Source organism: Chaetura pelagica, unplaced genomic scaffold (assembly GCF_000747805.2).
Source record: "Chaetura pelagica isolate M959 unplaced genomic scaffold, ChaPel_1.0 scaffold551, whole genome shotgun sequence".
Lineage (NCBI taxonomy): Eukaryota > Metazoa > Chordata > Aves > Apodiformes > Apodidae > Chaetura > Chaetura pelagica.
Window position 1 is genome coordinate 617,214 of NW_009952067.1, and position 26,562 is coordinate 643,775.

The 26,562-nt window shown below is 37.9% G+C and overlaps 1 protein-coding gene across 1 annotated transcript in view; it reads left to right on the top strand.

The window, feature by feature from the left end:
• The window catches only part of SMOC2 (SPARC related modular calcium binding 2), a 120,000-nt gene that overhangs the window by 85,923 nt on the left and 7,515 nt on the right, over positions 1-26,562 (top strand). The gene's annotated exons all lie outside the window — the stretch shown is intronic.

Sequence of the window (26,562 nt, forward strand, 5' to 3'; positions counted from 1 at the left end):
ACATATTTTACAATACTCCAGGAAAGCAAATGAAAAATTTGTCATCTTCAACAGAATATTACAAACAGCACTAGCACAGTTACAGACTTGGATGACAACTTGAATTCCTGTGTGTGTTTTCTGAGTGAAAAGAACTTGCACTCAGAAGAAAGTATAGCAAGTTTTGCACTAAATGGTAACACTTGGTGGTCTCTCCTACCTTTTGCAAGAAATTTTGAAGAAGCATTTGCTAGCTGGAATCTTAGAGGGAAGATGTGCAGGCAAAGGGTTTTAAGTTTTCTATTTCTCATCCAAACTGGTAGTGCTTTTCTACAGAACAGTAATAGAAAATTATCCACAGTCAATATACTTAGTCAAAAAGAACTTTCCATACTGTAAACTCCTGATAAATTAATTTTCATGAAGTTAGGCAATGCTCTCTGGAATTTGTCTTTCTATTTTATGGTATTTTGCACTCTATGAACTTTAATTCAACAATCCGCTGAAGCAATGTGAGCTTGTATGTATCATAAATTATTATGTAGGAGATGGATTTGCTCTCCCATATTTTATATTGCTTAATCTTTGGCTTCCAAATGCTTTATCTTATTTAAAATAAGACAAATACAAGAATTTCCTAGTATTTCACAAATACTTATAGTTTAGCTAGAAAAACCTTTTGTCTTCTACTCTGCAGCAGCAGGGAGTAAGTACATGCCCATAGAAGTAATAGGGAGAAGAGGTTACTTCACAGCTGCAGTTGTTAAAGTGTTTATTTTTCTTAATCTCTCTTAAGGCTTTCTCTTTTCTCTCTCTTAACTAGTCTATTAGATGCCAGTCCTCAACTGGCAAATTTCTATCTTACCATACAAGCATTACATCAAGTAAAATGACTTACGTTCACTTTACATAGTTTTTTTCTTTTAAAAAAAAAGGAGATTGAAAGAGGATCGTGCACAGGTGTGGCTAGTTGTAAAATTGCACAGGTAAAATTTCACAAATGGCTAAAATAAATCAACCTTTTAGTAGAGGTGAACCACTGTTACTCAAAGCTCCTCTATTGTAAGCAGTATTGCAAAGGCATGTGTGTTGTCTAAATTTAAATGCAGCATCTGATTGCTGAGTGGTGCCAGGACTGAATAATAATAAAAAAGTAAGTTTTGTGAACCCAAAAAAGGTGTCTAGAGAATGTCACAGACTGGGGAAATAGAATGCTTTTTTACTTTTCTCACTGTCAGAGTTTTTCAACATTCATGGTTTGACCTTCTGCTATCCCCTGTGTTATACAGTAAAAGGGAAGCCCTCTGATGAACTGACATATTCTGTAATGTGTCTTGAATGTTTTTTTTTCAGACTTTTGGATAACTAGTGTGTTGAACAGAAATTCAGTTTTTTATACAAGCTGGTCAAGAGCATTTAAAAGTGTACAGCATGAGGTCTAGTGAAGCTAAATGTCTAGTATGATGGAATGAGGTGTAGGTACCTTTGTATTTTTCTAGAATGTTGAGTGACAATAGGTCAAATTCAGCCAAGATGAAGAAATATCAGTTCCTGGAGACATATTTTTTCAGGCTGGGTTTATGGGTGAGTGTATTTTTTACTTTTTTATGTGTTCACTAGGTTTTAAAAATCAGTAAAATATTTTTCAGTAGACACCCTTATATTATATGTATAGATATATGTATATTATATGTATAGATATGTATTTATTTATAAATTTCACAGGTGTGCTAGTGTATTAATATATTGAGTACATTCTAAAATATATCCTGATATAGACAATAAAAAATAATGAAATAAAAGAAGAAATAAATACAATTTTAATTTTTAATAGTACAAACAAATTTTCTTTCTGCACTCCAATTGAATTTCTTTTGCCCCTCTCTTGGGATACGTGCACCCCATTTTGGGGACCAGTACCTTAGATGATGGAGAAACTACCTGTTCAAAAAAGCCAGTCTTGCCTCTGCTATAAGGAAGCTGGAAGAAGTGGGATATATAAGAGAGAAAGGCATGACAGAATATTGAGGCAATGCCAGACCACTCAGCTAATTTGCCTCAAGGACAAATCTTTTTCTTATTTAAGAAGTATGCGTTGAATGCAAGAAGCTCTGCATTAGGCTCCTCTGTGTGTGAGGGCTGGATAAACTTTATATAATCCTTTATATAATTTAATATTTTTGTATTCTTACTTAACCTGGGAATGTGTCTTTTTTTCCTGTAGTATAATATTCATTACCAAAACATGCAATTTTAAAAATTAGTGGGAAATAGGATTTTGCTTACATGACATTTTGTAATTAGAAGTACCCTTATTTTTTTTTAAGAAAAAAAAATAAAATAAAAAGATATCCAAATGAGTAAAAGGCACACGAACTTGCGAGCCACACAATTTCAAGCTGGATTTTCAGGCTTTACTGGGTTTCTATGGTTTTGTGGCTTTAAGTAAGACCATTAATTTTATTTACATTTCACTTTTGTTCATTTAAGCTTCTTTTCTTTAGCACAGTATGTTTTTTGAAGTTTCCATAGTTGAGATGCCTCCTCTCATTAAAAAAAAATGGTAATTTGGGAGGGTAAACAGTAGTTTGGAAATGACAGTGCCTTATAAACAGTAGCAGTTAGACAATCTACTGATTTGGGTGAATGTGCAGATTGAGTAAGTCTATTGACTAGAAGTCCTGAAAGTTTCCCTTTTCTACTTTCTCAAAATAGCATAGCTCTTCACCACTGAATACTACCTTTTCCTGAGATGCTGATCTCAGTTAACCCAGCTGGAATCCAGTAGAATGCATCAATTGCATTGAAGTTACTGTAGACTTCTACTGGTGAAATAAGATCAGCATTTCACTCTTATTTTTGTCTTTCCTGGCAGCCTCACTTAAACCTCGTTATAATTTTTGATCCTAGATTTTTATTTTTTTTTACTCAAAAATGAAGTGTATTCCAGAGTTTTAATAGGACTGAGTTAAGAAGATTCTGAAAGTTTTCCAGTTTTAATGTCTAGGGTTTATTCAGTGACACAAGAAGAATCCAAATTAGTAAAAGTGGCATATTTTCTCAGCCTCGATGAAAGATATCAGATTCTCAGTTTGGATAAGAGTCCCTTCCTCCCCACAAACCTGATTTCACAGCCTACTAGAGACTCTGCTCTCAGCTATTGTTTTATCCTATGGATCTTCATAAGCTTATTTTAAGCTTGGCATTGAAAATCATGAAGAGAGCTGTTTAACTCAATTGTTTATTTCATGTTTCTGTTACTTAAGAGAAATGAAAGTATTCTAACTGCCCAATTGTCTTCCTATTGTAATGGCTTTATTGACTGTCTTTCTGATGGGATAATCCAGCACCGACAGTTTATATTTTGTGGAGCAAAACTCATGGTTTAAGTTACGAGGGAAATATGTGTGGATAAGTACAGTTTGCTTTTGGTTGTTGGCAGTGCATATCCTTTTTCCAGACTTAAAGGGAAATAATCGGAAATGCTCCAACCACAATGATGCAAGAAGTGCAACCAAGCAATCATCATACAAAATCTCTTACTTCAAAGGCATATTTTTTTTAAAAAAAGAAAGTGATAGAGTCTTAACTGCTTTTCCTTTTGAGCTATGTTCCATTATACTTTTACAGCTGCTCGGCTTTTAACCATAACCACATCAGATTTCATAAGGTTCCAGACTATTTCTCAGCTAGAACACGGAGATACCACCATTGGTCTGCACCATCTTGCTTGTAGTTTTGCACAGTCCTTTTTTTCCTCTGTGTAGTCCAGTGCCGTGCCAAGCAGAAAATAATCTTACCTTACCACACATTCTTAAACATTTGAATTGCTTGTTTTTAATATTACCAGTAAAGTAATTGAGTATTTCTAATCATAATGGAGATTATATACATATGCCTACTTACCACTGAGCTTCAAGTTGTTAGGTCAATTGGCATGGAACTTTCTGCACTGAGCTGTGATTTGAAAGGATTATATTTTTATGTTGTAACTGTTTTTTTGGCTGCATGAGCTGATATTTAAAATATCCCTTTCTGCTATTGAATCTTGAAGTTCTGGACTGTCAAACAACCCTTTGAAGTTGCTGGCTGTTTTGAATGAGGCTGTAACTATCATCCTGAGCCCCATACTGCTTTATTTACCAAGAGACACCTGGCAAAAAAAGGCTCTATATGGAGTAGATCTCCCTGGTTAAGTGCATGAAATATGACCAGCAAACATTGGCTCAAAGTCAGCGCAAACCTTCAGGGCAGTGATGGCAGCACTCGGTAGCTGTGTGGCCAGGCTGAAGGAGAGGGCTTTCTTGCCTGGGGCCTGGCAGGACCTGCAGGGAAGACAGGATAGGTGAGACTCAGTGGCAAGGTGCAGAATGGTGCTGGGGGGTCAGGCTTGCTCCTCCTCAACTGTAAATTACTGGGGGAGGCAGGGGAAAGTCTGCTTCCCCCTCCAAAGTAGTAGCTAATGCCTCTTTCCAATACCACAGGCTTCATATAGGTTAGTGACAGCCAAGTGAAGGGCCCTTTCTAAATGTTACAGCCCACTTCTGGCAGCCTGAGGCAGTGGTGGTGGGGGATGCTGACAGGGCAAAGATGTGGGTGTCAAAGAGGAGATCCAAGTATCTGCAGTGCAGTGGGGTCAGTGCAACACCAGTGCAGTTGGTGGGTGGGGAGGGACGTGCACACACACAGCACGCACACTGGTATCGTGAGCACTGGCTCAGTCAGGGTGTACACACTGTAGCGCAAAGGGTTATTTGAGTTCTAAGTCCTGGTGGCCTGGGGAGGAGCTTGGGCTCAGTTAGTACTCATGACTGCATAGGTCTACTGGTTAAACCTCCATATGAAGAGGGAGGTCTGCAGCAGTAAGTCCTGTGTTTCTGAGGCCACTACCACGGCTTCCAAGCAGCTGAGCCTCCAACGAGGGACTCTGTCCCTTTAACCTACAACATTTTGCTTGGGCTTTTGGATTTAGTAGTTTCAATATTATTAACCTATTGTCTGGCTACATTATTATATTGTAGTCTCCCAGTGGACAGTTTTGCTCCAGAGGAAGGAAGGCCTGAAAGTTATTTTTCAGGTCTCTGCAGATCACATTTATTTCCTGCATAGTCTCTTCTGTCCATCTCCCCATTCTGCCTTTAATTACTAATGGTCTGGCCACAGTTCTTCATATTGCTCTATTTTTCCCTCAATTTGTAGTAATTTTTAAACAGAAATATATCTTCTCCCCCAGCATAAGGCAGAAATACCAGTATTTGAAACACTAAAAAGTGCTCAGACATAATTTAGGAGCTGCTGTAACTTCTAGTTATGTGTGAGTTTGTCTAAAAAAATTACAGTAAAAGCATTTGAGCTACTAGTAAAGCACCAGTGAAAGGCACAGCTGTGTCACACCTAGCAAAAGAGAAATCTGGCTAATTAAGGTGATGCTACTGGCTCAGCAATAGCATTTCATTCATTGCACTATTTACTATTAACCTGTAATTTCATGTTTATTTTAAAAGGCTGTATTAAGACTAATAAACATTGACTTTATTTGCTTCTCAGCATTAAAAAAAGGCTGGAGGCTCTGCCAAAGAGTATAAATTCTGTTTCTCACTTCACTTGTCGCTGTCCCCCTTTTCCAGCGAAACCCCTTGTTGAGTACAGCAGCCTTGCCTACTGTGCTACTCTGTGCCTCTGTGTCCTTCTTTCATCAGAATCTCAGAAAGCCCCTGCAGTGGGACACCTCCAGGGAACACATGCCCAGAAAGGCATGTTCTCTTTGTCTTGCAGGCTTCCTGGGAGGTTGTAACCCAGCAGCTGTGCAGTCACAGGCTCTGCACCAGCACCCTCCAAATGAGTTTCTGGTTGTGGGATATTTTGGTTTGGTTTGGTTTGGTTTTGTGTGGGTTTTTTTATGTTTGGTTTTCTGTTTGGTTGGTTTTTGTTTCTTTGCTTTGTCTTGTTTTGGTTTGTTTTTTTGTCTTCTGAGCCAAAGACTGATTAAGTGAGAGCATACTTTCTCCCAGAAATGCCTTTGCTAAATCTGAGTGCACTGAAAATTCCACTGATCCTCATGAAGCTGTGTTGTCTATGATGTAAATATGTAGGCAAATACAGCCCTCTGCACTTGGTGTTTTTGCCATTGATTATGATAGAGACTTGTCTTGCATTTTTACTAGAGAAATTACTATTTTGGCATATACGTGCACATATATATATATACACACACACATAAAAATACACATATTTGTTTTCCCCATGGTGGGAAGTAATAAACTCAGTCAAGTCCTTCTTGTAGGAAGGAGCCCACCCATTGACAATGATCAAAACAGTGAATTTCCTACCTAAAAGCAAGTGCTGTCTTGCAAGTGAGTGAACATTTGATCAGACTTTTTAATGCGATGGCAAAGTAGCCTGTAACAAGAACATATAATGTACAGCCCTGGTGGATGAAACTCAGAGTTCATTATTCATCAAACCACACTCAGCAGAGTAGGAAAATCTGTTATAGGCTTGTAGTCTTCACACCAAAGATGGGGAGAAAAATCCTCAAGGCATTCTTCCCCATTCAAGTAAATTGTAATTTTTGTAACATCTAAAAGTAGAATAGAGGTTTTTATATATATCTACTCAGTGAGCTCAGTTCCTCATGCTAGAATTATGTTTTTGTGTTCCATTGGTATCTGTTTTAGGTTGAATCTCTTCCTGGAAATGCCTGTCTCCATTGACTGTAGAGGGAGCAAGCATGACTAACATCAGTATTTTAATATCTCTTCATAGGTCATGTTAAATTATGTAATTCCCACTTTACCTGGGCAGAACATGAAAATGAACCACTGTGGTGTTCCACAAGCAGAGAGACACAGCCTGGCTTTGTCTCTGCTGTGGTCGATTGTACTCAGCTGAGATTAGATCGTGAAGCAACATTATTTTCTTGCACTGTTCCACTCTGAAATACTTCTAGCAGGGAAACAAGTCTGACAATATGAATAGTGTATGAGAGCATCTGTTTGAAAAATTGCATTTTTTCAGATACTCCTTTATCTCACTTAAGACAAGTACTTGGAATATTAGCTACACTGTGGATATCAGGTCAGGGGGAGAGGAATAACTAATGGCCCCCTGAAGCCAATTTTAGTCTAATGAAATCTTAAATTTCTTTCTCCTTAAGCTAGCACTTCACGTAGACTACTCAGTCCTGCTTACTGATGACAAACCTTGAGCCTCTGTGCCCTGGCTAATACTTCAAGAGATTTCTGTCAGTCAGCATTCAGCTTCTCAAAAGCACATAGCATTTATCCCTCCCAGGGGTTAAACAAAGACAGTCTAGAATTGGACATTTCCTTTCTACTGAACATTACCTTTACTCTCCTTTTATCTTTATTTTTTCTTTCTAATAACCAAAAAGGAGAAGGAAATGAATATATGTGAAATTTTCTAATGCAAAAATTAGCCTAATCAAGAAAGTGCAAAACAGTGCATGTTAAACTGCTTTGTTTCTTTTAGCAAGAGCTCTGGGAAAATATATAAATGAGTATTAAGAAACCCAAGATACTTTCTCTCTTTTAAAAGAAGCCTGAAGTTTACAATGAAAATATCTCAGACCCTTTAAAAACAGCTGCTTTTAAATACATGACTATAGATACTGAAGTATTGTCTGTGTCCAGTGTAAAATCCTTGCATAAGCAGAATGAAACATTGATCACATTGGAACCTAAAAGGGATTAAAATATTTGCCCTCGTTGAACTAATTTTGATGCTATATTCCTAAAGCTACTCAGCTTCAAAAATACATTTAAACAGTCTTGAAATAATTTCTCGTACAGTGAAGACATGGGAGAGGTATCTCATAATATCTTGGGGCAACTGAATTGCAGTTCTTGGATGAGGAGTAGAGAAAAACTACAAGAGGGAAAGACTGATGTAGAATAAGTTCAATGTTTTCTGCCAGAATGCCTGCAGTCATTACCATTATGCAATCTGAAAGGTGGCAGGAAAAACTCATGTGACTGAATGAGAAAGGCAAAAACCTTTTAGTCTGCCAGGGCTGTCATCATAAAGAAAAATGACACATGAACCTTATCATGACAGTGAGTGGGAGTTGCATAATAAAACCACTATTTCCTCTAAGATGCACAGTATAGGGCTTTTCTTTTTTCATCTGATAAGTGTATGAACTGAATAAAAACATGCCATTGATTTGTAAGGCTGTTCCCTGCAAAATGGATATCTTGTTTTGTTGTGTTTTCATGCTTGGATGCAGGTTGTCTTTGATTATGTGGCAGAAGCAGCTCTCGTGTTTAATTTGTGGTCAGGGAAAAGTGAACAATATCAGTATTAAGCAGAGTTTACAGCTGAGGCTCAAAGGTAATGCCAGGTTATGTCCTTCTAGTCCTGTGGTTCAAGATATGATTCATTAAGCGTGGTATGTCTTGGTAAGGAAGTGCTGCAACTTTGGTGCAGCCACAGCTGGAGAACAGCATACCTGCTACTATTAATGTGGAGAACTTGGGACCTGAGATGAGCCTGGGAAGTCTCCCTGCTTTTTATTGTTAATTATTTGAATCACAATCAATTATAGTTGTACAATCTGGGACTCCAGTGTTCAGGGCACTATGCAAGCACAGAGTAACAAGATGGTGCCTGGAAAATTTGGAGTCTAGCTGACTGCAAAGCCACTTGGACAATGGGTGGACAGATGCCATTAGCTGAAGAGGCAGTGAAAGTTCCTGCCAATTCCTCAAAGTGCTTCAGTCAGCCAACATCTGTCACCTTTGTTTCACACTGGCTGAGCTTAAGCCAGCTGGCTCTTCTCCAGGTCCCTTTTTGCATCAGGTATTTAGACAGTGGAGAATGTGTTTCTCTGGGTTAGTGAAGAGACACAGAACAAATATTCTTGTTCACAAAGATGACAGCATTTACAAGATTATTTCAGTGGTTTTCAAATACATTATATTATTCCTCAGGTTCAATACCACTTGTAGGCCTCCACAACTGAGAGCTCTCGAGGAGAAAATGAAATTGCTTCATACAGACATCTGGGAATTCTTTCAAAGGATTCAGAATGCTTCACAAAATTCAGAAATTTACTTCTTTATAGCTCAGCAGGGGTGTTCATAGACACCTGGTGTTAACATATGGCAAAAATCCATTAATAATTTTGGAATATAAATTGTTCACAAATTTTGCTCATTAGACTTGTGAAGTTCTTGGATTTGTTTGCTATCTAGAAATGTATTCTGGTAAAACCACTTGCTCTGTAAGTCATCCACAAGTAATTCATTGTAAATATTCCTAAAATACAATTATTGACATGCCGAACCCTGAACTTGTAAACACTTACCCACATTCTTCTTGTAATTAGTCCCATTAAAATCAAAGGAACCTTTACATGTGGTTGTAAAGTTAAGCCCAGGCATAAATGTTTGTAGAATGGTTCTCTAACCCTTAATATTCTATGTGCTAAATTAGATGCAGGCACTCAGAACCTGTGGAAAGTCAGGGTTTGTCGGTCCCAGAGTTCTACTCCTATTCCTTAAATGGAGAGTTACAGAATCTGTCTTTGTAAGTCTGAATTTTGGGTTCTTTGAGTACGTAATCCAGATTTGCTGGTAGTGATCCAACTTGAAATTAACTTTGAAACACAGTGAAATGCAAAGTAAAGGTTATTGAATCAAATTCATTTAAGAACCAGGGTGAACATTCACTGGCTTTTTTTATGATCTGCCTCTACAGACCCTTCTGCGCTGTGAACTTTGCAATGTGTTAAAGTATGGATGAACAAAGAGGTCCTAGGTTTTGCAGCCATCCACAGTTATAACAGAATTTTTTTTTATTAGAGGTGGGCAGATTTGTTCACAGAAAAGAAATCTGGAGTTTGAAAAATGTAGCTAGCTCTCTGAAGTGAAAAGCAGTATCTTAGCATAGCTACTGACTGGCATATTCAACTATGTAGTTAGCTGTGATATATATACATTATATATCTGGTGTTGAAAAGAATATACTGCATTCTGGTTTTAACACATTGCATTTGGCATTCAGTTCTACAACATCAGTTGCCATTAAGCCCGTGTCTCTCATTTTCAACATTTCAAGAAGGAAGCATCATAAAAAGCTCCATTAGTTGTGTATGTGTGTGTATATGTGTGCACCTAAATAATCACCAATGACTAAAAAGAGTTACTTCTTCATGAATTCCATGAAGAACCAAAATTCATAATTTCAGTTCAGAGAAGTAATATTTAAATGGTCGTGAAACAAGATCTCTGAACGAGTGAAAAGTGAAAATTCAGTTTTCCATTAAGATATGTTGCATACATTTGCACCCTTGGAAATTTTTCATTGTATCTGTTACTTGATCCATCAGTCTTTGAATGCGGAAAATAAATTTTAAGTTATTTAGATAAGGGTTTTATGAGTTAGAGTTTTTATTTCCCTCTGAGACCTGTATACCTGAATTCACAGCATCAGGGAAAGGACTGGAAGGATACAAAAAATATTCTTAATGAAATGTTTCAAAACTCCCTAAAATATTTATAAAGGAGAGTTTTGGATTATTTTTTTCCGCAAATAACATATGCTTGTGAAGAGTTTGTGAAGGTACACTGGAGTAGAGTTTCTGCTGTTGCTTGTGTGGAGTGATGTGCACTTGTAATTTTACAGTGCAGGAATAATGTCTTTCTCATTTACCCAGATTAAAAGCTTTCATATGATAGCTTACATAGCACTACCTTTCAATCTGTGTTCACACTAACGTGCGCGTGTGTACACACAGAGGTTCTCTTATTTGTCTCAACTCACCTTCCTTTCTTTGAAAAGATCTTAAATAGGTTCTACATATGAGTATATTGAAGGCAGCTCAATAAAGAGGTCTCTCATGTGTTAAATTAAACTGAACCCAGTCTGTGATCTGTGTCCTATTTCTGCAGTTCATAGTGGACTGGTGAGACATACTTTAGAGAAACAAATTACAATTTTCCTTAGCCTCACTCCGGTTCCCTCACTAATCAAATTTAAGAAAACAGTCGGTTTGTTATCAGAATTTTAAAATTTGTCGTGTCATTTTATTAAGAATAAGAGCAACAAATAAACACATATGATGCCTATACTTTCTCTAACATTAGTTGATACGATCCAGATGATTTTAAAGATAATGGCTTGGAAGTAGCATTGTAATTGACTTAGTAAATAAGAGTTTATTGGTATACTTGGCAGTTACTTGCTCTAAAGAAGATTGTTATTTATTGAACTATGGTTCAAAATCTGCTTCTACCTTATTTCTTTGAGTTGGAAATAATCTCACTGTAAACAATGGGGTTTACACGGGTACAAATGACACTTATAACCAGGACAGTTTACCTAATAATCCTTACAGGATCTCAGTACAAATTAGTGTGTTATTTTCATTAGTATTTTTATTGCTTTTTATTTCACAGAAGGAAATAAATTAGTGAGGTTTGGTAGCAGGGTTGTTAAGCTTAAAATGTTACAATCCAGTTATCTCTCACAAATACTAACTTTCCTGGAGAGTGATTCTGGGAGCTGGAGTGTAGATGTCATGTCTTTTGCTCTCCAGACATCAGAGTGGATATTTGTTCCTCTGCTTCTGCTCTCCCTCTCCAGAGTGAGATACCTTAGATGCCAGACTCTGGAGGGGCTGTGGGAGGTGAGACTGATATGACATCAGCTGTGTACACCCTTGTGCTGAGATGAGTTGAGATAATCAACTCCTTCCACACATGGCAGAGGTCAGCTTGCTCAGGCATGAGTCTGGGCGGGGGGTGAGATGCAGTGAATGAGCTCTTTGTGTCTTTTCCCGTCAGTGAGTCCTAGCAGGGTGTTTGAACTATTTCCCTACTAGAAGTGGGATGAACTGCCCTGGTAAGCCTACCTTTCCTGTTGCACATGTATGTTCCTGCATTATTTACTTACAGGCTGTTGTGTGACACATTCCTCCAGGGGTGAAGAGTTATTCTATGCAGTGTTGATGAACTCAACAGCCTGAGGGGATGTCAGGTTCATTGCACTTAGAGGTGACTCCTTGAGCATATCTGCACTCTCTGTTTATCAGTGATTACCATGCATCTTAAAGCCACTGAGTGTTAAGTTACCACATACAGCACTAGACATGGCCACATTTTTCAACCCTTTGTATCTGCTCTGTGTACTTATCTTTCAGATTTCTTATGCGGACCTATTAAAAAATTGGAGTCTACATAGACATGAGGAAAAAAATTAACTTATGACTGTGTCTCAGCATCTTTCTCTTAGAAAAGCAGGAAGATTGTTTCTGAAAAAGATGATTGATGCATTTTATGCTGTATATCTATATCAAAGGGCTACTTTCAGTATACAGTATGAGTTTTTTTCCCCTGGCGAGCCTGGACACTTAGTTAATTAAGAAGTTTTTGCAAATATCTCTCTTCCTCCTTAATGGTTTAGTGGAATCCAAGTTTTTCTATCCCCTTGTGCGAAGCATATTTCAGCATAATTAGAACACCAGCTGGATTGTAGAGGTTGGGATTATCTAAACTACATAAACAGCACCTACAGAGACTTGATGCTCTAGATGTCATTGACATCGCTGTATTGATTTGAACTGAAGCAATGGATAAAAGTAAGTAATATTAGATAGACAATTCTGATGTCAGATTTTGAAAGGAAGTATATTTCTGTAACTGAATTTATTCTGGTTCCTACTGATTCAAGAGAAGCTAGTCTTTTCTAAAAAGAATTATTTTGTTTTCTGAATTACTTTAATTTTTACTGTTTAGGGTTTTTTTGTGTTTGGTTTGGGTTTTTTTGTATTGTTTATTTTTTGTTTGTTTGTTTGTTTTCTCATGGAACTCCAATGCTTTCCTGTTGCAAGCTGAGCGAAATTTATTTTTTATTTTTTTTTGCAAACACCAAAAAGCCAATCTGTTATCATAGAATCATAGAATCATAGAATCCTAGGGGTTGGAAGGGACCTTGAAAGATCATCTAGTCCAACCCTCCCCCGCCAGAGCAGGGTCACCTAGAGCACATCACACAGGAACGCATCCAGGTGGGTTTTGAATGTCTCCAGTGAAGGAGACTCCACAACCTCCCTGGGCAGCCTGTTCCAGGGCTCTGTCACTCTCACAGTAAATTTTTTTTTTTGGATATTCACCTTCAACCTCCTATGCTGCAGTTTACACCCATTACCCCTTGTCCTATCACTGGTCATCACTGAGAAAAGCCTAACTGCATCTCACTCACCCCTTACATATTTGTAAACACTGATGAGGTCACCCCTCAGTCTCCTTTTCTCCAAGCTAAAGAGACCCAGCTCCCTCAGCCTTTCCTCATAAGGGAGATGTTCCACTCCCTTCATCATCTTTGTAGCTCTGCACTGGACTCATTCAAGCACTTCCCTGTCCTTCTTGAACTGAGGGGCCCAGAACTGGACACAATACTCCAGATGCGGTTATGAGCTGTTTGAAATCATGTTCTCTGTTTTGACATTCCACTATGTTTGAAACAAGGCTGATTTCATCCTTTGTCTGCTGTGTTTCTTTTTCCCCTGTTCTTTTCTTCTTGACTAAAAAAATCAAGGCAAACAAAGCCATGACATCTGTCTCTCACATGTTTACATGTCCGTTTCATTAATTCTTTGAGCAGTGTAGGATTTTTACATAGGATTTTGCTCACTATGTGTTTGTCAGTAAGAAAAGTGTGATCCAATAGGGATTACAAAAAAATCAGTCATTTGAAGTTCCTATAAAAGTTGATTTCTTCAGACAGGTATTTTGGCCCCTGTATAGCAACAGGGTGCACAGTTCTTTTGGAAACAAGGTCATGGTTCAAGGCACACATCAGACAACCTTATTGCAAACTTGGCAACTGAATCAAGGAAAGAGATTAATGTGAGTGCAGTGGCTGGACACGTAGGGTACAAAAATCAGGCTTTAATTTACAGCTCCCTCTATGGCTTGATAAAAAAGAAGGCACACTGCTGTTGTGCTCGCATTTCTGATGTTTAGAAAAACAGGGCTCACTGTTGATTGCAAGTTGTTTTTACTGTTGAAGTTCATTAATTTTCCTGACATAGGCAAGGTGGCTTGGTGAAACTAGGGTTATTTGGGAAAGCAGGAATCTTCTGGGAGAGTAAAAACTGTATGGTTTATTCTACAGTGAAGCCTTGTTTTGTGAAATTCCTCAGCTGCTTGAGCTTTAAGCCTGGAGACCTAGCTAAGCATTTGGGTGAATGCTTTGTTGTTACTAGCTCTTGTTCATATCTGGCTGTGGAGTGTGTTGTGGGCAGGCCTCACTTCATAGACACTTTGTGTGGAAAGCTGTGGAGGAAGGAGGAATGTGAACACATACACACTGCACTGATTCTTTAAAATCAGTGCAAGAAAAGTCATCCTGGGAAGCAGGTCAGAAAACTCTTGGTTTATGTGAGAGGAGAAGCATGCATTTCTTATAGTAAAGCTATTACCTGAATGAGGGTATTAAACCTGGACTCCTCATTCTAAATTAAACCTGGTCTTCTGGAGGAAGAGTTAAAAAACAAAATAAAAAACACCCACATTAGACCCACTTGATCTTACTCTGACTCTAAAATATGGCTGATATACAGAAAGTGAGCTCATTGTGAAGTACAGTGAATGTCTTGATGCTGTTTTCCCTTCTACCATGAATTTCAGAAACTGTACAAGCATGAAGAAAGAGAATGTATGCATTATGTGTCAAATAACACTTGCAAGTGGGCCTATTTTCAGTCCTAATACTGAGGAATATTTTTTTTTAGTGTTAGTTTACAAATGTAATTTATAATAAACCCTGTGCATAGGCTCAGTTCAAGTTCTCCTCATAGATTTGTTTTTTTCACAGATGTCTAGCTTCAACACTTTTCCTCAGTATAATTTGTAATTTGGAGACAAGTAGGAATTAACTGGGTTAATTTGCTTGTAATTAAACCAAAATTTGAGCTACTTCATCCAACAGCAAAAATATTCATTTCCCAACCCCTGTAGCCCCTGGTTGTCTTTCTCATGTTTTATCTCTGTTTACAGATACAGCAGAACACTGTAACACAGGACTGATAAAGCGAGGACATTCTATACTCATTATATTTTCAGTAGAGACTACAGATAAATGACTGTTATAAAGAAGAGCAATTTATTCTTAAAATGTGCTTTGACAGCTAGGCAGTTAAATTATTTTGCAGTTTTTATGGGTAACCATTTCAAAACACATTAATGAAACCTCTCAAACACTTGAGAGGTGAAAAGTGATCCTTCTCATACAGAAAAAATAGAAAACAGAAAAACTAAGGAAGTCAGTAAACATTATTGCAAAACCTGAATTTGGAACTCCCATCCTCTCCCCTTTATTACATTACATACATACATTAAATTCATAGGTCATATTGATTCTGCTCCAGCAAATCACAGACATCAGAAAAACCCGAGATACAAGTAATATTACAGTCAATTAAGCATAAAGCTTGTTGAAGGCACTCTGTGTCTGTGCTCTGTGAGAACCCCAAGTTCCCTTTCAATTTAAAATGTACACAATTGAATGAAACTTTTTTCATTAAAAGAAAAAAGGAGACTGAAATCAAGCTTGTGCTCTGTGTTGTGAATGGAAAAATATCTATTAAATTGAGATAGAAGCACTGAAATAAACTATGCTTTTTGTTGCCCCTACCAGTGATCTTATTTTTTGTTTGTTTGTTTGTCTGTTTGTTTTTTTCTCTTTCCCATCATGTCTGATTGTTTGATTCCCTGCAGCTCTCCTGTTTTTTCCGCTGTGCTTTGAATTAAACTTTAGCCCACTGGAAGTTGTATTGTCTACCCTCTTTATGTCTCCTAAGTGAATAATTTATCTTGAATAATAGACAAATTAAATTCTCAGTTTTAAATAGGATGAATTTAAAGATAGAAAATAAAATCCAACAGGTTTAATGAGTTCCTATGTAAAAAAAAAGGCTTCTCTTGTGTATATGTGTTGCTGAAAAAAAATGTAAACAGTGACCTGTAGTATGATGGAATGATTAAATGCTGCTTAAGCATCAGTTCCCACAACTCTGTTGTTTGGTAAGCCAAAAAGCCTTCAGTCTGAAAAAACCCTTATTTACAGAGAATTTGACTTTTCAGTGTGCGAAGTGCAGTGGCCTCCATCCAGCAAAGCACTGTATCCTCATGTTTTCTTTAAGCTCATTAATACATTGGAACTACGGAGAGCACTTGCCAGGCTTTTTGGAAGATGTTGGTTGTGTTTCTCTACCAGGAGAAATCTCATGCAGGATTAAGCCCTAATTTAAAGAACATGCTGTCCAGTCTGACACTATTGTTATTTTTCTGAAGAAAATGTTTTAATGTAGCAATAGAAGTGTTTGCTGACATTCTCTTTGTTCTGAAGAGTTTGCTCACAGCAAAGGAACCCTTCTGTGGACACACAATAGCTCGATGATTAGAGCACTCAGCTGAAGAGGAAAGGATCTAGGTTCAAATCCCTGATCCAAACCAGACAGAGCAGGGAATTGAACCTGACTCTCTAGTGTCAGAGATTAGGCTACTCCGCTGGGATAACAGCAAGCCAGGTTTCAACTCCCTGCTCAGTCTGGTTTGGATCAGGAGTTGGAGTGCTGTCTCCCCCATCTCAGCTGTGTGCCCTCAACACCAAGCAATTTGGTTAAGATGGGTCGGGGTGTTTTGTTCTTAAGAAAAAAAAAAAAGAAAGGAAGAGAGCTCATTCTGCACCAGAGATGGAATTGTTGTTTCTTGGCCAGGCCTAAAGAGATTTGCTTCATGGTCACATACTGAGAGCACCAAAAGCAATAGGAAGATAAAAAAATCCCCTCTGCAATTTGAGCTAAAGATGCAGAGAGATTCAGCCATGTTATCCACATGGTTTTGGCAGAAGCAAACAAAACCATCAGAATTCTACTCATGCGAATGCCAGAGCTATCTCAGTGAACTACAGTTTTGTTTGGAGGAGAATGGGGGAGGAAGATTAATACTCTGTCAGTGTCGGTGCCGTCAAAGGTGTCTGTGTCAGAGCACAGGCTGTGTGATTTGCTTGAAACTTCAAGCAGCTTTTTTCCCCCACTGCTTTCCATGCCTCTCTTCTTTCCCTTGGATTTCTACCTGGTTCTTTCTAATTTCCATGCTTGCCTCCTCTTTTTACTACCCTTACCATATATTCATATTCTTCTGCTTCTCACAAAGAAATTGTTCTGACTCAAGCTTTGGTCTCTCTGGTGGCCAACATAGTTGAACCCTGGTGCAAAACCCTCTGTGAATGGACTTATATCAGTTGACAGAAATTGATGAGGTTTAACTGTTCTTGTAATCCACACACACATATTGAATTTCTCTATCTAATCCCAGGCATTTTTAAAGGTTTAAGCATTTTTTTTTCTCATTATCATCCCTTCTGCCTTCTGATTTTAGCCAGCAGTAGACCACCTATTGATTTTTGACAATCTAGCATGTGAATCCTTTATAGTCATCTGCAGAGGGCTTAGTTTAGTCTAGTCATATAAAGTTTACGGACTGAAAGTCTGTGTCTGTTGGAATTTGCAGTGTTGGATATCTCCAAGTACAGAGAAGAGTGTGAACCTCTAATTTCCGATAAGAGTGCTTTACATTCATTCACTTGAGATGGAAAATGACTGCTGTTTACTAAATCAACATTCGAGTATGCATATTTATACCAAAGAAGTATTCTCGGGAGAGCTAGAATGGAAATGTGGGGTGTTTAAATTATAGTCAGTCATTATTTCAGTTCATTTCATGAACAGGCAAACACTTACTGTTAAAATATGCATGGCTGGAAATCAGGTTATTATACATGCACAAGAGGGACTCAGTTTTGCTGGGTATGAGCATTTGGGATGCTGCTGTTACACATTGAAGTTGTATTTTCCCCTATTTCCTGCAATGCCCAGGGCACAAAAATACAGTGTGATGTCTTGATTCCATCTCTCTCCATTTATGTAGCAGCAGACAGCGAGATGCATGAGAACCCCCTTCGTGTGTTGCTGTTTTATCAACAAATGAGATTTCACGACCTGCTCTAGACATAGAACACACACACACTCCTGTAATGGTACACATGCTCAGTTTTCCCATGTCATGGCAGCCTGTGTGTAAAACAAGGTCACATTTTTTTTGCGGACCAAGTCTGACTGCTGGAGAGGTATGATAGGGTATTTCTCTGTCTCTCTGTTTCCTCTTGAGTCCCATGGTCAGTAAGCCTGAGATGGTTTTTACTTTTCGATAGTCTCCCTCCTCAACCCTATCAGATATTACTTGTTAATACCAAGTGATTTACTCTGGGCAACTTGATTAGCATTAGCTCCACAACCTCTGCTGAAGCTGATGGCGTGGACTTCTGCACAAGCACAAGGAAATCCAGGCTTTGGCATGGCTGCAGGTTGTTCCTAGCTGTATTCCTGACCAAATGCTGGACATGAAACATGCAGGGGAAACAGACCACACTGTACACAATGACACCAGCATACAGTACAGTGGTCCAATGAGGAAACCATTCTCATGATCCATAATGGAGGGCTGTCATGTAATTGGATCTCTCTGCCGTAGATGAACCCAAGGCACTTTGTAACCAAACCATACTCTGTAAAATATTTTACATTGTCAGCTGCATTGCATCCTTCCTGGCAGATACTTTAGAGCTATGATTATATTATCTCCCTCTTTAATTTCTTCTGTCATGCTACTGTCATTGCAGGATCTTTTCTACTGTGCACTATGCGTTCATTTATTCAGTGCTTGCTGTAAATTGCAAATGAAGGGTGGCATGTTTGATTCTGAATTGCCCTGATTTTTGTGGGATGAAGTCAGGCTCATCATTACTTAAATATTAGTTTATTGTGGTTTAATGAGGTACACAGTATTATATTTGGCTTGGGGGATCCATTCCAAATAGAGGCCAATTTGCAAAGCAAGTTGATTTGCAAACCTGCTGTAGCTACAGTGATCTCTGTTAACCCTGGAGAAGTGACCTAGATAATGATGAATTAGGAGTGGACCTTCATTTTAAAAATTAAATGTATAGTGCCTAATTGTTAAGTACTGAGCCTTCAATCTGTCTTAGTATGCCCACTTCCTTTAGCAGGACTTAAAGGCATTTCATCTTGCATGATATATGTTGTAAAAGTTTCATACTGAGCAATTGTGAGGCTGTATATGTGCTTTTGTATTAGTCATTTTAGAGATTTCATTTAGCAAAGGATGAGACAGTGAGATTTGATATGGTATTTGCAGAGGACATCTGTCATGTTTAATGGAAAGTGTCCAGGAAGGTAATGCAACTGCCAATCCCAAATTAAATGATATATAAAGAGAGAGATTTTCGTGATGCCAGGTTTCCAAGGAATGGTTCATTCCATAGTGCTCAAGTAATGCTTTAGTGGTTCTTGCTGACTCGTTTCACTTCAGTTACTACCAGAATTTCCATTCTATAAACCTCTTTTAATCACTGCTGTAAAAACTCATTCAGAGTTCAAATCCAGCATATAATTAATGTTCCAAGAAATAGCCATGCCTGCCTCCTCATAATGCCAGCTCCCCTCTGCATTGGAAATCCAATTTCTAAATTTTTCATTTGCCAGTTGTGGCTGGGTGGGAGAAAAAATAATCAAGTATCATAGATGAAATTTTGTCTCCTAATTCAGATTCAGTGTTAGTAGGTATCTGTATAAACAAAATATATCATAGGTAAAGATTCTGAAACCTCACCTGGCTGCTTGCATTATAGCTCGATCTTCTACCTCCTTTCTTCTCCTCCTTTCCCCACCCCCTTTTCCAGCTCATCCCACACCATCCAACAATATGCTTTGTACCCTTGTAGCAGTGACTTAGCTTTGTAATTGATGGTTCTTCCACTGCTTTTGTTTCCAGGCCAGAGAGATACCAAGTCACTTCATCTGTGTGACTCTCCATTTGTGTACCACATGTTTGGGTTGGTCTGTGCTGTCTACGTTTGGATTTAAAAAAGAAAAAGAAAAAGCACAGTGTTTTAAAACATTTGAAACAGTCCATCATGTACGTAACACTCTTTTGAGTATCTTTAAGGAGTGCTGGCCTTGTACCTCCATCCACCCTGTGTTATGAGTGTAAGAACCACACACTGGCTTGAGGGTTCTGCTCTTCTCTCTGAAAACCTGTTACCACTCTGTGGGCATGGACTTTTCAAAAATAACTCTCACATAGATGTGTGCTGCTGGGCTGACAGTTTCTTAACTTAGCCTGAATTTCCTTCTTTTTGCTTTAATGACCATTGGTCCTCAGTGTCTGAATACAGAGCTTTTTTGTGACTTTAGCTGAAAGTGGATGCTTTTAGGATTTTCATCTGATGCCTCCACTGGTAAAAGTCTCAGTAAGAGATATCCAGAAAGGTTAAAATCAACATCAGTTTGTAGAAAAGATCTCTTTTTCATGTGCATTTCCAAGGAGTGGGCTGCTTAGATTAATTAAGTAATGTGTAAAAACCATCCCCACAATGCAAGTCCCCATAGTTCAATTTTTCCAGCAGGAGACCAGAATTATGCACCATATTTCTGAGGTCACTTCCATGATTGCAACAACATATACTTTTTTGCAATAGCTTTTCCTGCTTAATGGATATATAAATGTAGGTAATTAAATATGGTTATTTAATACCTATCTCCTGAGAGGAAACATAGCAGCATGATGAAAATACAAGTGAATTGGACCTAATAAATGTCTGCTATAAAGGATTGTGTTTTGACTTCCTAAGTAATATTGGTGGCTAATTTTTAAGACTCTCAGAGTGATAATGAGGAGATTCAGATGCCTGCCATACTATACAAAACTGGATTCCGAATTTTTTCTAATGTAATAAGCTATTGTTGTAAGTGTTACTGCAGTCATAAGTACCAGCACCTTATCTCAGGGACAGGCAGTCATGAAATATGGTATGTAAAGCAGAGAAGTATAACCTTTTGAAAATGGGATCGAGTTCCTTTTCTCTTCTAGACTATTTTTGGGCCGTTTTCTAATCCTGAAAATCTTCTCTCTGTGTCCTAATCAGTGGGCTGATTGACTTGTGTCACTATGCCAACACTTCAGACAAATATGTTGTGTTTCTTATACTGGAGCTGGACCCATGTGGCTATATTGCAGGTCATATTAAATGTAAGATGACAAGCCTCTGAAGGTTAGGAGTGCATTTGCACAGGCTGAACCTAAATACTCAGAATTTCTATTTTTTTTTCTCAGCAGGGGTAGGTATTGTATAATCAGTGACTACCTAGTAAAAAAATTAGCTGCCATCTGCCCATGTAGGCAGCAAAGGAGCACAACCTCCTTATCATCTACATTTTCAGGCCTTTTTCCTGTTCCCAGTCAAAACAAGAAAGGTAAGAGTCCACAAGAGAATGTTTTAAAAAGGCAAATAAGGTCCACAGATCTTCTCAAGTTTTGGATGTTTTGGATTTTTGGATGTTTTGGAGTTTTGGCTGGCATGTGGGAGGATTAGTGTTCCAGGTAGTTCATCCCTGACTGATCTCATGGTGACATCTCTGAACTGTTAGCAGCAAGAAATTTTCTTCTCAAAACCCTTTGAAAATCTCATGGAGGAAAAAAAAACCAAACTAAAAAGAGGTAATCAAAACTTAGTTATTTCACATTGCCTGTTATGCTGTGATGTTCTCATTCACCTTTTCTTATTTAACAATAATAATTAAATGAATGTGATGAACTGCTTTTCCTATTAACAAATGCCCTAGCCTAACTTTGTCACTCAGTTTACCTGCAAAAACTGTTTATAGGATCATTAATGTTTCTGCTATGAATGTTATCTCTTCTTTCCTCTACATTCACCCGGAGGATAAAAAGGCAGTTTGAGCCTAAAAGAACTTACAAAATAGATACATATAGAATTCATCACAGGCATTTTTACACCACCTGGGAGTGTGAATTAGCTGTCTAGGCTTCCTCAGTAGTTAATGAGGAAGAAGAGACAGATTTTCAGGAGCATCCTATCCAGTTCTAAGAAAAAGTATAAGGTAGTTTGGATGAATGTGTTGTGAATGAATTCCTTTATACTGAGTTTAAATAACTGTTATGGGTGAGACACCTCATTTCAGCAAGCTCAAGTTCAACAAATCCCACTCAATGCACTTTGGTATGATATGAATTCCTGGGATTGAAGGGTAGGGCCTTGAAAGAACATCCTTTGTTTGCTCTTTTACTTCTCCTCCCCTGAAACTAGAACAGAAAGATAATTTTAAAATAGTAACACAAAAGAAGTTAAATAAATGTAGAGAACTGAAATCTACTTCCTGCCCTTCTCCAAAATGAATTTTTCCCTGTAAGACACAGAGATCTGGGCCTACAAAGCAATGGATCTGTAGCTCCTCTGCAGATAATATCTATTGTATTCTACTTTATTATTTTGGGAATTTGGGTAAGCACAGATAAAATAGAATTTAACTCTGAATTTAAGTTAAATCTTTTAACTGGTAAGAATATTTGCCAGAAAAGGAAAAAAGTGAAGGAAAGGAAAGGGAAGGAAAGGAAAAAGTAATATCAGAATGATGCTAGCAAGAAGAGATGATGTCACCAACCCTTTAGGACAGAGACTAAGAAGTAGATAATTACTGTTTGTGAGAGGTTACTAGGAGGTGCAGTGAAGGAAAAACTGAGGAAATGAGCCATAAAACCACCAACACTGTTGAAGCCATGATTTTTAGTCTCCAGCAGAGTTATCAGCAATTTCAGTTCCCCATCTCATCTTTTGAAGGGCTTTTATGCTGGAATGAGGCTCAGAAAGAGCTCTAAAAGTCCTCAAAAATATGAAGGGGGCCTTCAACATATCTAGACAAATATAAACTTGTGTTTTATATGGATCAACAGAAATAAACTCATGAACTGTACATGTATAGAATAAAAGTCCAGAAAAAAAAAAAAATTCCTTATATTGTCTGCTGTCCCAGCATAACCATTAGCATTGACAAATGTAATTTTTTTGCTCTTGAATACCAATATATACACATACAAGTCTGTGGAGCCAGAGAGGATCCCTCCAAGTGTACTGAGGGAGATGACAGAAGTAACACGTGATAGGACAAGAAGAAATAGCCTCAAGTTGTACCAGGGGTATGTAGATTGGATATTAGGAAAAATTTCTTCACTGAAAGGGTTGTCAGGTGCTGGGACAGACTGGCCAGGGAAATGGTGGAGTCACCATCCCTGGAGGTATTTAAAAGATATGTAGATGTGGTTCTTAGAATCATGGTTTAGTGGTGAAATGCTAGATTAATGGTTGGACTGGATGATCTTTAAAGTCTTTTCCAACCAAAATGATTGTACGATTTCAGTGAAGTCAAAGTCGCAAAAGAAATACAAATAGTTATGATAATTTTGGGTTTTGGCAGATCAAAACATTTATAATCTTCAGAAGTATTTCAGTGGTCATTGTATTGAAGAGCACCGCTAAGCCTGATATTCATGTTAACAACTAGGCGACAAAAAGGAAGCTTTAGATTTACTAATTGGAAGCAGTCATGCCTTTAATTACTTGACTGCCTGACTCAAGATAGTTTCCTCTCTTGCAGGAAGGTTAATGTAAAATTTCTTTTTAAGTGATTAATCCTACCTATTTTATTTACATTTTTGCAGAAAATAACAAAATACTTTTCTAGCCATAACTTCAGATGAGCTGTAAAAGGTAATCTTCCAAGACTGACAGTAGGAGATTAGTATCAACCAAGTAGGGAGCTCCAAGCTCCATTTGGTTGCATTTTTTAGAAGGTTTATAGACAACTGCCTTACAGATTTAAATCCAAAAATCGATCCTCAGTACCAAAGATAGATATATTGATAGAGAGACATGTATATATGGGATATATAATGCATAACAATGATTCTTTGATTACCTTTATATTCTAGCTGAAACAAGGTGTTTGTATATTTCCATCATTTGTGGTAGGTATTTGTTGGTCTAAGATTTACTCTGTGTAAAACTATCCTTAAAGCAAACACTGAACCCTATGTTACATCTCTGAACCTGTAGGTTAATTCCATGTGGTTTGAACTTCAACCCTTTAACAACAAATTATTATTTATGTAAGCTGTCAAGTCCACACAGGACAGGCAGCTGCAGAAGAAGGTTAAGCACATAAACCATAGTGAGAAGCATGACTCCTGTAAGAGACTAGTCTTTCTCTTTCTGTATTTAATCCACTAAGAGTGAATTATTCATTACAATCAAGCTAAAGCTCCTCCAGCCTTGCCATTTCATCCGCAAGTTTGTTGAAAAATAAATCTCAGTGTGAAGCCTCCAGAGAATTATTCTGAGTTAATAACACCTGCAAAGTACAAAGATTTCACTGTGAGGTAAATTGCTGTGATTGCCCACACATCAGCAAAAATTATAATTGGGAGAAACTGAATATTTTCTCTGTATTTAACTGGTGAGGATTTTGTAGGGTCTCATTTTACATTAAGCAGTAGAGTTATAATTTAGAATGTTTCACAGCAGCTGATTGTGTTTGTTTTAACGGTGATATTTCTTTTCTAAAAGAATATTTCTATTTCTCTCAGCTGCTATTTCAACTTTATGCAATAGACATTTAGAAACCTTTCTTAATTTTAGGGAAAATTGTCTGAGACAGGCTTTAAACTATGGACATTTTTCCCCATGATTTCTTGTGGATTTAGAGTTGATACTTTCCCCTACATAGCAGTATCTCATAAATAGCAAGCTAAGTCACTATTTTAATCTCTACATCTGTAGCATATGTATACTCAGCAGCTCCTTGAGCAGCAGTGGAAATATCTAAAGCATACAGTTTTGTTTCTTCCAGATGTTTCAAGAACACACTCAACACTAACATGAAAAATTCAGATGAAGCTTCTAAATCAAATTGGATACTAACATTATTACCTATACAAAAAAGGACAGAAAGAAAAAAAATATCAGAGTATCTTGTGGTGCATTGTTATATGCTGAGGTATTATTGTCTCTGTTTTCCACGAGCCCTCTATCAATTCTCAACTCATGTTTGAACAGGATTCAGGTTTCTACCTGATGGCTGTAATACAACTCCAGGAAAAAAATGGATGAAGCTTGTGCCATTTACGATGGAGAGCCTTGAACAGACTTCTTTTTGCCTGAACTTTGAAGAGAACTAGATCTGGTCCACAGGCCAAGCATCCTTGCTAGAAAGATGTAGTGCTGAGCTCCATAAGTTGCTCAGAGACTTAGTTGCTTGATTCAGTCAGGTTGCCTTGGATGTGCCTTCTGCATGGGAACTGCTTGGGCTCCACCTGCTCGTCTCTGGGCAAATGTGCTTTTCTGACTTGCAAAGTTACGTGGCTTCATTTAAATTACAATGCACAATTTACTTACATAGTCACAATCTTTAAGCCTTACTTATCATCAAGCTCTTTGCTCTGGAGAATATATTGTTGAATTATGCACAGAATGGTGCCAGGATTCTGTTGGTATAGTAGCCTTCTGTCCCTCCCTATTAATCTCTTGCCACCTTCTCATTTCTGTACCTTACAGAGAAAGCTTGAATGCTAGTTTCACTGAACTCAAATTTAGGATTATAGTCATGGCTTCTGGGTTGGGTTTTCTTTTCTTTCTTTTTTATTTATTTTTTTTTTTTCCCCAGTTGAAACAGGGAAAAAACCCTTGTTAATGGGTAAGGGAAGAGGGACATATCTAGGAGAGTGATATCTGGTTTTATATGTGTACTTTTAGTGCAGTGAAACTTGCTTCAGTGAATTCCTGTTATATGTCTTTTACAGTTACTGGAATAAAATGTCCCTGGTGCCAAAGGCAAACATATAAGAGACAGAGAACTCATAACTGCATCAATGTGTTAGACAATGTATAGTGGGTGCTGCATACATAAAAGCTGAGCTGTTCTTACTGCAACACAACTAAGGACTAATATAACACAGGTTCATTTCCTTGGATCAACACGGGATGTATTAAAAAATAATTTGCTGGGCAAGATGAGGCCTTTCAGAGGAACAGATAATCCTGCTGCCTGCTCCAGAGGTCGCTAAGAAATATAATGAAATAACAAATCCCTACTGATTGACTAATCTCCCTTTCCCACAACACTTCAAAGCATTTTTCTTTTTCACTTAAGAATGGGCCTCCCTCACAGAGTTGTCTGAAACAGTTCTGTCATGGTCTGCAGCTTCAAGCTTCTCATCCCTATGATCTTGGATCATCCTAGAGTTTAACCCAGCTATTACAGGGCTAGAGGAAGACCTGGTGTTTGGCTCAGGGCTCTAAGGAAGAGGAGACGAAACAGGTGCAATGCATAAACAAACCTCTATGTATCAACATCCATGTGCTTGTCAGATTAATTTATCTGCTCCAGCTGGACTGTTCCAAGGGTGGATCTTTCAGTATACATTTATCTGATGTATTATATGTCTGAAATGTGTTGTCAGTTTCTTTCAGAGAAGAGCTTTGCGGCATAGGGAATGTAATTAGATGATGATGCAGCATCACCATAGGATCCCACAGTATGAACCAAAGTACTAAAACAAAGAACCAAATTAACTAAGAGCATCTGATTGGTCTAGGTGCCCTATAGTGGGAGTAAAGCCTTGT